We start from the raw sequence: 12,877 nt of genomic DNA, 5'->3' as shown, positions 1-12,877 counted from the left end.
TAAATAGTTTATAACTCTCTTTATCTTTAAAGTAATATTACTTTTTATTAAGTATTAAATTAATAAAAAGGTAATAGGTAAGTTAAGCTTAAAAGCTTTAAATTATTATTTTATATATATTAATTATTTAAATTACGTTTTTAAAGCTAAATATACTTTATAATATTTCTTATAAAAGCTATATTTAAGCTATTATTATAAGTAAAGGTAATGAAAATTATTATTATAAAGTAATTAAAGGTTACTTTAAATAATACTACTTATATAAAGTAAGTAATTACTCTTATTATTCTTAGTAAGCTTATTTCTCTTTTCTTTAATTATTTAATTATTAATTTTATATATAATTACATTATATTAATCTTTATTATTAAGCGAATATTATTAATATTAAACGTAAATAATAAGGTAAGCTTCTCTTATCTTTATACTTTATTATTTATAATTTCTTACTTAATTTTAACTATTTAAGCCTTAAATATATAATAAATATTATTTAGCACTTTAATTATAATTTAATTTCCTTATAAAGTAAAGCTTTATATATAAAGGGTTTATATATAAAGGGTTTATATATAAAGGGTTTATATATAAAGGGTTTATATATAAAGGGTTTATATATAAAGGGTTTATATATAAAGGGTTTATATATAAAGGGTTTATATATAAAGGGTTTATATATAAAGGGTTTATATATAAAGGGTTTATATATAAAGGGTTTATATATAAAGGGTTTATATATAAAGGGTTTATAATTAACGTTAAAGCTAATAATACTATTAAAGGCTTATTTATAGTTAAGAGAAGTAAAAAAGCTTAAGTAAAAGTCTTATTAAATTAAATTATAAACTTAATTATAAAGAAGTAAGCTTTACTTTTATTATTTTCTTATATATATATTTTAATATAAGTAATAACTTACTTTTACTTATTAGTATTTAAAGTTTTAACGTTTTAATGTTACCTTATAAAATTATATTTACCTTTTCAGCGCGCTTTACTTAAAAGAGATAAATACTTATATATTTAAGGGGTAAATATACTTAATACTCTCCCTTTAATAGTACTTTTATTCGCGTAATTATAAAGCTATAAGATCTCTTTTTAATTACGTAAGTTTATTAAATTAAGTAAGCCTTTAAAGTATTTAAAACGCTACCTATTTAATACCTTTATAAATTTATTTATAAGTATTTTAATTATTAATAAATATATAACTTTAAAGCTTTTCTTTTTATATTTTTACTTTAATTATATGTTATAAATATTAATATAACGTAAACGCGTGTTAATTTACTCGCTTAAATTAAGTATAAGATAAATAATCTATTAATTATTACATTTAATATTATATTTCTTTTAAAAGTTAAATTTAATATTTTAAAAAAGGCGCTTTAAAGCTATAATTTCCTTTATTATTTACTATAAAGTAAGTAATTTTACCTTAATTATAAATGTAATTATAATACTTTAATATATAGCTTTTTAAATAATAAGCTCTTTAAATAATATTATAATATAATCTTATAATAACTTTTATATATTTATATTATTAGTATATAAAGTATTACTTATAACTTTTAACGCTTAAATTTCTCTTATATCTTTATAGTAAAGAGTAACTTTACTTATAATAATTAAATATTTAATAGCTTAATTTATTACCTTTTAATACTTAAAATTTAAGTTCATTAAAAATTATTAAAGCTTAAAAGCTATATAAATTATATTTAATTATATTATAATTATTATATATAATATAAAGCTAACTTTTTCTTAGTATATCTTAATTTTCTACTTAATTACCTCTTTAATACATATAATAAGCTTTATTATAAAGATTAATATAGTAGAAAAAGTGCCTTTTTATACTTATTTAAACTTTTCACTTATCTTATTAATATAAGCTTTATAATTAAGATATATTTTATGATTTTTTTAATCCCTAATAATTTATATACCTAAAAAAAAGCTTAATTTACCCTTTTTATTTAAATTATATACTTACTTTAAGTATTTAATTATATAATTTATTACTTTTCTTACTTTTTTTATTTTATAATAAGTAATTATTATATTATTTATAAACAAATTAAGTAAACGTTTTAAGCTTTATTATAAAAGATATAAGGCTTTTTCTTACTTAAAATAAGCTTAGCTTTTTTAAGAGTTAAGCTTAGCTTTTTAAACTATAAGTTAAGTAAGTCTTTAGGCTTATATAAGGCCTTAAGTAATTTTATGTATTTCTTTAATATCTTAAAACTATTAAAAAGCTTATAGATTACTAGAATTATATACTTATTACGCGTTATATATAAAAAGGTATTATTAACGTTATATTACCTTATTTTTATATTATATTTAAGAGCTAATATAATTATAATTTAAAAAGTATATATTATAAGTATTATTATATAAATTTATTTAATTATTAAGCGTTTTTATAAGTTTTTACGTATATAAATATAAGCTTTACACTTTATTAGAAAGCTCTTTTTATTAAATTTATAGGTATATACTTATTTTAAAGGTAATAGCTTAAATTTAGTATTTATACGCTTAATTTCTTTTTAAGTATCTCTTTTATATAATACTATAACTTATACTATTATTACTTCTTTTTATTAAGCTTTTAATAGGTAATTTAATATCTCTTTTTAAGACTTAAGTAACTTAATTAGCTAAGATTAATAAATATTTATTAGCTTAAGTTATTAATTAATATTAGCTTTATTTAGCTTATTATAATATATATTTATTATTATAAATATTATTATAAAGCTTTATATAATATTTAACTTTATATTCTATTAATTAAATAAAATATTCTATTATAATTACTTTTATAAACACTTAATTAAATACACGTTAAAGCGCTTTTTATATAAGATACTTTAATCTTAGTGCTTTTTACTAGTTAGCCTTATACTTTTATGCGTTACTCTTATATTTTATAAGCTCTTTAATTTTAAGTTATTAATAATAGATAATTTTATTATAATTAAAGCTTTTAATTACGTAATTAAGTAAGTAACTAGTTTATTATTTACTTAATAAGCTTTTATTACTAGAAATCTTTACTTACTTTAATTATTATTTAATAGATTAATTACGTGAGTTTTATTCTTAAATTAAATCATTTCTTTTATTTAAGAAAGTATTAACTTTATACTTATTTAAGCTTTTAATATACTAGTTAATTACTTAAGCTTAATAGTTATATTAATTAAACTAATATTAATTATATAATTTAACGTTTAACGTAGTATTTAAAGTCTTATACGTGTTTTTAGCTCTTATATACTTAATTCTTTATCTTAAATAATTAATTAAGCTTTTACTTTTAAGCTAAAAAGCGTAATAAGCTTAATCTTAATAGGCTTTTCTTTTATAAAAGCTAATAATAAGTTTAACTTATTATTTAGCTTATTATTAACTTAAAAAGCTTAAAATTAAGCCTTTAACTTTACTATTAAAAGCTCTTTTACGCTTTTAATACGTGAATTATAAAAGATTAACTTATTAAATATTATATTCTTAATTATTATTACCTTATTAAGCTAAGAAATTTATATTTAATAAATATTAAATATAAAGTACCTAATAAAATAACTTATATAACCTTTAAAGCTTATTTTATAGTATTATTTATTTTAACTTACCTTATAATCTCTCTTAAGCGAATATACGTAATAGCTATATACGTAAACTTTATTTTAATTAAGCCTTAAGTTTACTATACACTCTCTTATAAGTTATTAATAAGCGAGCGTTATTATAAAATTAAGCTTTAAGAGTTTTTATTAAGGTTTTTTAGCTTATAAGCTAACTTAAACTTATATTATATAAATATATCGTAGCTTATATACTTTTTAATTATAGGTTTATAAGTAATTATATACTTATAAGTATTTTATTTAAGCGTTTTATAATTATTTAATTTACTTACTTAATATTATTATTTAATTTATACGTGTATAATAGTAAGTTTTTAAGCTTAATACCTTATACGTATACTTAACTTTAAAATATTAAATCTCTTACTTATTTAATTATTATACCTTTATTATTTTATATAAATTTACATATAAAAAGCTTAAATTACCTTATAATCTAACGCTTAAAGTAAAATAACGCGTTAAAAACGGGTTTTTAAGCTTTATTTAAAAGTAAATATACTTATATTATCTTAATATATTTATCTTTAAATACTAAAAGCTAATTTATACTATTATAATTAAATTAATAGTTTTAAAGGTTTTAATATACCCGCTAAAAGAGCTTCAATAATACATGTTCTTTGTAAGATTATAAGAGGGACTAGAAGTTAGGTAGCTAAAGTAAGGGTAGCTATATTATAATAACTAAAGCTTATTCTATTTTCTAGTTATATAAGATATAAGGGATATAGTTTTAAAGCTCTTATTTCACGTAACGTTATTAATTATATTATAAGTAAGTAAAGTTTCTTAATTACCTTATAATTATTTCCCTTTACTTTAGCTAGGTGTTAAATAGCTTTATGTTACGAACGACACTATATAAGAGACGGGACGGGACTATACCAGCTAGAATAGGCACGACTTATAGGTATAAGAAGAAGGTAAGAGCACGTAACTAGCTACGTAACCTAAAAGGTAATTAAAGAGGTTAATATTTAAATGTATTAACTAGGGAGAATTAAATTAATTAAACCTTAAGCTAATTAATTAGGGTTTAAAGGGATTAATAGTTAAGTTAATTAATTTAAGACTATAATAAAGAAATAAACGGGTACTTAAGGAGAAGGTATTTCGCTATAATTAAGTAATTTAATTCTCTATTAATTAATTTAAGTAATAATTTTATTATTAAGGGTTATACTCTTAATAGCTTTATTATAATACTACTTAAAAGCTACTTTATAGTATTTAACTTAACTTACTTTCTAAGAAATAAACCTATTATACCTTAGAATTTAAGCTATTATTATATTTTAATTAATTTTATTTAATAAGTTACCTTAAAACTTTAAGTAATAATAACTTCTAAGATATTTACTTTAAGTGAAAAGACTACTAACTCTAGGAAGATAATAAAGTACCTTTATAATAAGATTATTAAAATAAAGAAGTAAAATTAATAGCTTTTTAAATAATAAAATAACCTTTATAAAAAGATTAATAAGTAAAAAGAGAAACTTATAATAGTTTATAAAACTACACTTATAACCCCTATAAATACTTATAATATATTAAAATTTCCTAAATTAGAACTATATAATAATTATAAGGGTAATATAAGGAACTTTCTTATATAAGCTTAAGCTTATCTTTAAGTTAATAAGAAAATTTATAAGACGCTTAAATTATAGATTCTTTATATTAATAACCTTTTAATTAAAAAGGTAATAGAATAATAAAAGCTAACTCTTCACGTATATTTTAAGTATAATATTAAAGTTAAAGTAAAAGTTATTTATATTTTCTTTAATTATAAAACCTTTAAAGAATAACTTCTTATTATATTTAGAAATTCTAATAAGTATAAGAAAGCTATATAATAACTTACTTAACTTAAGTAAATTAAATTTATAGCTTATTATATTAAAGAGGTTAAACGTATTATAGTAAAACTTAATTAAAATACTAAACTTAAAATAAAAGTTTTTTATTAAGAACTTAAAGAAAAAGTAAAGAATAATATTTATTAAGAAGATTACCTTAAGTTATTTAATAACTTTATTAAAATAGTTATTAAGGTAAATAATTATTTATATAAATAACATTAAGAAAAAGGTAATAAGAATTACTAATTTTATATTAAGTATAATAAAGCTAATAATAATAAACTATAATAAACCTTTACTATATACGAATATTACGCTAGACTTATAGAACTTAACGCTATAAATAAGAAAAAGAGAAAGACTTATTATAATTATAGTAAAATTAAACACTTTATAAATAAATGTAAAGCCTTAAAAAAGCTATAAAAGCTAATCCCTAAAGGTAAGAAACTTTATATTATAAACTAAAAAAACTTACTCACGTGAAATCTTAATATAGTAAATAAGAAAGAAAACTTTACGTTAATAAATAATATTAATTTAAATAAAGATTAGAAATTTAAAACCTAACTAATACCTAATAACTTTTAGGAATATTAAACACTCTTATTAAAAAGTAAACCTTTACTAGAATTAATTTAAAAAGAAGAAAATTATTTAATTAAGAAAGATAAATTTAAAGTTAAATATAAACTCCTTAATTAAACCTTTTATTATAATAATAATTACTATATGTACCTTAATAGTAAGTAAGGTAATAGATAGTTTTTATAAGAATAAAAGAGAAGAAGAATAACCCTTATAATATAACTAAAATTATAATAAACTAATTCTAAGATATTAAATAAAAAATTATACTATACTAAGAATAACGTATATATTACTTAAATTATAACCCTATAATATAAGGAGAAAGGGAATTATATAACTATAAGTAACTTACTTAACTTAAGTTTAATTAATATAAATAGTAAATTAAGTAATTACTAAGAAAGCTTTAATAATACGTTAAAAGATAACCGCTAATAATAGCGCTTAAAATAACGCGTTAAAGAATAATATAAGAATAAGATTAATAAATTAAGAAATAATAGCTATTATTATAATTAAAACTAATTTCTTAACGGAGATTTAATAGGTCTTTATATAATATAAATATTAATAGTATAATATACCTTATAATTAATATAATTATAATAGAATAAAAGATTTAGGTAATAATTAATAGTAGAGTATAAGAAAATTTTATCTTACTAAATCTTATTAATAAATTATAATTACCTTAAGTACTTAAAGATAAGCCCTATTAACTTATAATTATAGAAGAAACCGCAATAAAGTATAGCTAAAAAGTAATTAATATAAAAGTAACGTAGCTTCTCGTTAATATATAAGCAGAGCATTGGAAGTAGTGTAGTTTTGTAGTTTTGTAGTTTTTGTAGTTTCGAATATAAAAAATTATATTAAATCTAATAAAATACTTATAGAATTATAAGTTTTACGAATAACTAGCATAAATCTAAAATTATAAGCTTATAATAAAAAAAGTGGGTCCTTATATACTATTATAAGCCTAAAACTTCAAAAACTACATTTTGTAGTTTTTGTAGTGTAGTGTAGTGTAGTAAGTTTTTAGAAAACTATATAATCTAGTTTTTAAGCTTATAAAAAGCTAAAGGGACCCACTTTTTTAGATAAGCTAATTGGCTATAATTTTAGCTATTTTATGTATTTATTATTATAATTCAAGTATTTTATTAGATTTATTATTAATTATTTAAGCTTTTTTAAAAAATGGAAATGTAGTTTTCTTGTTAATGCTCTGTATATAAGGCACGAAATATTAAGTTATATTAAATATTATAGTAATCTTAAAACACGATATTATATTAGGGATACCCTAGTTATAAGAGAGTAATTTATAAGTTAATTAAAGAATTAATTAACTTTAATAGAATTTACTAAAATATAGTTATAAAGCTAAGAGTAGCCTATAAAGAGTACCTTATTTAAACTATAATAGGCCTTTAAAAATATATGTAATTATTAAAGAGCTAAAAGCTAAGATAATAAAGATTTCTAAGAAATACTTAAAGTATAATAAGCTATTTAATAGAGAGCTAAAAATAAAATTATTAAAGTATTCGCGCTAAGACTATAAGATTAAACTTTAGCTTAATATTAAATTAACGTTTAATAAAATTTATTCTTAGAACTTTAAGTAAAATAAAGCACTTAAAGAGTATTTAAAGAATATATTATAAAAGGGATATATAAAACTATTAGAGTCTTTAATAGAATACTTAATTCTATAGGTATTAAAGAAGAATAAGAAATTATAATTATATATTAATTATTAACACTTAAATAAGATTATAATTAAGAATTAATACCTATTACCGCTTATAATAAAAATTAAAGATAAGGTTAAAAAAGCTAAATAGTTTATTATACTTAACCTAAAAGAAGCTTATAACCTTATATAAATAAAAGAAAGCTATAAGTAAATAATAGTATTTTAAACTAATAAAAAATACTATAAATATTTAGTAATACCTTTTAAGCTTATTAACGTACTAGTAATCTTTTAAAGAATAATTAATATAATCTTATAAAAATAACTAAAAGTATTTATAGTTATATATCTTAATAATATTCTTATTTATTTAAATACTCTTAAGAAATATAAATAGTACGTATATAAAGTACTATAAACTTTATAGAATAATAAACTCTTAGTTAAAGCCTTAAAATACTAGTTCTATTAGAATACTATACACTTTTTAAGGTATATACTTATATATAAAGAAATATAAATAAGCTTAAATAAGATTAAAACTATTAAGAAATAGCTTATATTAAAGAATTTAAAGAAAGTTAAAGAATTTATAATATTTATAAACTTTTATTATAAATTCTTAAGCGAATATAAAGATATCTTATAATCTCTTATAAACCTAATAAGAAAAGAAGTTAGCTTTTAATAGAATAAATTAAAAGCTATAATATTCTAAAAAATAAAAGATTTAATTACGTTAAAACCTATATTAAAAGCACTTAATTAAAATAAACCTTATAAGCTTAAAATAAACGCCTTAAACTTTATACTAGGCGAATAGCTTAAATAATAAGATAATTAAAAAAGATTACACTTAATTATATTCTTCTTAAAGAAACTTTATAAATTTAAACTTAATTATAAAATTTATAATAAAGAACTTATAGCTATTATTAAGTGCTTTAAAGAATAAAGATATTATCTTATAGGAGTAAAGTATTAAATTAAGGTTTATATTAATTATAAGAATCTTATATTATTTTTAACTATAAAGGATTTAAATAAATAATAGATTAAATAGTATAAAACCCTTATAAATTATAACTTTAAGATTATATATTATAAAGAATTTAAAAATAAAAGAGTAAACGCGCTTAACTAAAAAGAAAACTTAAAATTAAATAAGTAAGTAAGTAATACACTCTTATTATACGCTATTAAGAATAAGAATCTTATACTAAGTACCTAAGAAATTAATATAACCTAGTAAGTTAAGCTAAATAAAATATAAATATAATAAATTATATTATATATTAAGAATAATAGTTACTTAAATAATTAAGAAATAAAAACGTATTTATTTAAGAAAGATAAAACCTTCTTATATAATAAACAATAGTATATTTCTAGTATACTTTAAGAGTAGCTTATTAAGAAAATATACGAGCACTTATTATATAAATATTAGGGTATAGAGAAAATAATTAGTAGATTATAGAGATTATATAACTTTTTAAAAAGTAAGAAAATAATATAAGAAGTTATTAAAAAATATAACGTATATAATAAAGTGAAATTAATATAACACGTACTATATAAAGAATTATAACTAATATTATTACCTAAAAGAGTATAGTAAACTATTATAATAAACTTTATTATGAAACTACTAAAGTTAAAAGAACTTATAATAAGAGTAGCTTATAATAGTATTTTAATTATTATAAATAAACTTATAAAATACACCTACTATATTTTATATAAGGAATTAAGTAATACTAAGAACTTAGCGTATATATTCTTTAAAATAGTTATTATATAATATAAATTACTAATAAAGCTTATATTAGATTATAATAAATTATTTACCTTAAACTTTTAGAAATACCTTATAGAAACTATAAAGATTAAATAAAGCTTATTAATAATATTCCACCTATAATTAGATAGGTAAATAGAAATCTTAAACTAAATACTTAAATAATATTTATAAAGCTATATTAACTACTAATAGAATAATTAGGTAAAATAGCTATTACTAGTATAATAGGCTTATAATAGCTTTAAGATTAATAATATAAAGATATTACTATTTAAAGTAAATTATAGATTTAACCCTATTATTAAAACACATGTAATATAGAATATAAACGCGCTAATAGCTATAACGTATATAGTAATTATAATAGAAATATAAAAATACTTATAATAGAAATAAATATTTTTATAAAACTAAATAAAATACTACGCGAATAAAAAGAGATTATTAGCGTTAATTTTAAAGAAGGGATATAAAGTATACCTTATTTATAAAAACATTAAAACTAAGTAATTTAGTAATAAACTTAACTAAAAGAAGATTAGATTATTTCTTATTAAACGAAAAATCTTAAATATTAACTATAAACTATTATTACCTAATAAAATAAGAATTTATTTTATATTTTATATATTACTATTAGAGAAAGTATTAGATAAATTTATAATTACTATAAATATTATAATAGAGAATACTAATAAATATAAAGTTAAACGAATACTTAAAGTATAAGGGAATATAAAGAATTATTATTATCTTATTAAATAAAAGGGATATTTTAACTTTAAAAACACCTAGAAATTAGCTAAAAACCTTATAAATTACTTAACGTTACTTAAATAGTTTTATTTCTAAGGAACGCATTTTAATTAATCTTTTAAGTATTATTTAATAACTTAATATTAAACTTAATATTTAAGAAATAAATTAAAGTAAGATTTAAATTCTTAGAAGAAGTAAAAAGAACCCTTATAGTCTTTTAAAGCTATTTCGCTTCTTTACGTTTTACACGCTTTAACTCTTTAATATTATTAATACTACGCGTAATTACACGTATTATTTTCTTAAATTATAATTTCTTTTATTTTCGTAAATATAAGACCTTTTAATTCTTAGCTAGGGTATACTTTTTAGCTTCTTTAAGCTCCCTTTTAAGCTTATAATATTAATTTATAATACTATAAAGCTATTAAGGGGTTACCTTTATAATATTATAATTCTCTTACTTATCTATTATATACTTTATATAATAACTTAACTTAAAAATAAAGGCTTTATATTAAGGAAATTCTATACAAGTATAATAAGCGTAAGCCTTTATAAGGGATAAAAACGGATTATTAATTATTATAAAAAGAAGATTATTCTAGTAAAAAGAAGAAGTATATAAAGCTTTAAACCGCTATTTTAAAATACAATTAGTTAATATAATAGTATATAATAATAAAAGGAGAAAAACGTATAACACTTAACCAACCTATTTTAATAGCCTTAAGAATAAAACTAATAAAGAAGAGATATAATATTATAAATAATACTATACGAGAAATAAGACGAGATTATATTAGCTAAGATAAGTATAACTTATAGGTATAAGAAGAAGGTAAGAGCACGTAACTAGCTACGTAACCTAAAAGGCAATTAAAGAGGTTAATATTTAAATATATTAATTAAAGAGAATTAAACTAACTAAACCTTAAGCTAATTAATTAAGGTTTAAAGGGATTAATAGTTAAGTTAATTAATTTAAGACTATAATAGAGAAATAAATAGGTACTTAAGGAGAAGGTATTCTACTATAATTAAATAATTTAGTTCTCTATTAATTAATTTAAGTAATAGTTTTACTATTAAGGGTTATACTTTTAATAGCCTTATTATAATACTACTTAAAAGCTACTTTATAGTATTTAACTTAACTTACTTTCTAAGAAATAAACCTACTATACCTTAGAACCTAAGCTACCGTTACACTTTAATACTTACTTATTAGTTATATAATAGTATATTATTAATTAATATATAAATAATTTAAACGTTTAATTAAGGTTAATTACGTTATTATATAATTAATTATATGTATAAATTAATGTAATCTCTTTATACTTTTATTAATTATTTCTTTCTTAAATATTATTACTTATCTTATTCTTTCTTATATTACTTATTTAATTCCCTTTTTTCACTTAAAAAACCTTATTTTATTAAGTTAATTACTTATTATTTATTATTAAAATAATAAATATTAATATTAAGCGTTATTTTTACATGTATTACTTATATATAATAATAAACGCTTATTATTATAGCTTTTTAAAGAAGCTTAAATTTCTTAAGATTTCTTATACTTTTAATAGTAATATAAGCTTAAATATTAGTCTTTTTAAGCGTTATTAATAGTATATTATATATATTAATACGTGTAATTTAATTAATTTATAACTTTAAAGGGTTTTCTTATAATTTTATTATATTTTTATTAACGTTTATATAGCTTATTTTTATTATAATTAAAAATATAATTAATCTCTTATACCTTTTAAGCTACCTTTAATAGCTTATAATTACCTTAATCTTAGAGAATAAGAATAATAATAATAATAATATTAGTTATATTTTTTTACGCGTAACTTATATATGCTTTACTTAGCTTTTACTAGAAATTATTTATAGCTTTAATTATATTAAAACCGCTTATTATATTACCTATAAGCTAATTAATATAATAAAAAGCTTATAAATACGTTTTTTCTTAATTTATTATAATATATTTATTAATTCATTCTCTTCTTTTAACTTACTTAAAGTATTTATTATTAATATATAATAGCTTAAAAGTAACTTTTAATTACTTAAATTCTCTCTTTATAATTTAATAATATAAGTAAACTTTTTTATTAATAACTTCTTATTATTTTACTTATTGATTATTATTAAGTAAATTATAATTAAGTCTTTAATAAATAAAAAGTAATTTAAGTCTTGTATTTACACTTATTTAATTTAAATTATATTACTTAAGTAATAATAATTTATTACCTTTATAATAATATAAAAAAGGTAATTATTATTAATAAATTTAATAATAACTTACTTAAAGAAAGCGCTTTAAGTGCTTTTTTATTAGCTTTTTGTTACGAACGTCACTAAACGCGGGAAGGACTGGGCCGCACCAGGGAAGGCAAAGCCATAATAGGGAAGAACCAAGACGTCACGTGCTAGATCACGTGAT

This window comes from Metarhizium acridum, assembly GCF_019434415.1.
Source record: "Metarhizium acridum strain ARSEF 324 chromosome Unknown scaffold_572, whole genome shotgun sequence".
Lineage (NCBI taxonomy): Eukaryota > Fungi > Ascomycota > Sordariomycetes > Hypocreales > Clavicipitaceae > Metarhizium > Metarhizium acridum.
This window is presented reverse-complemented; position numbering follows the sequence as displayed.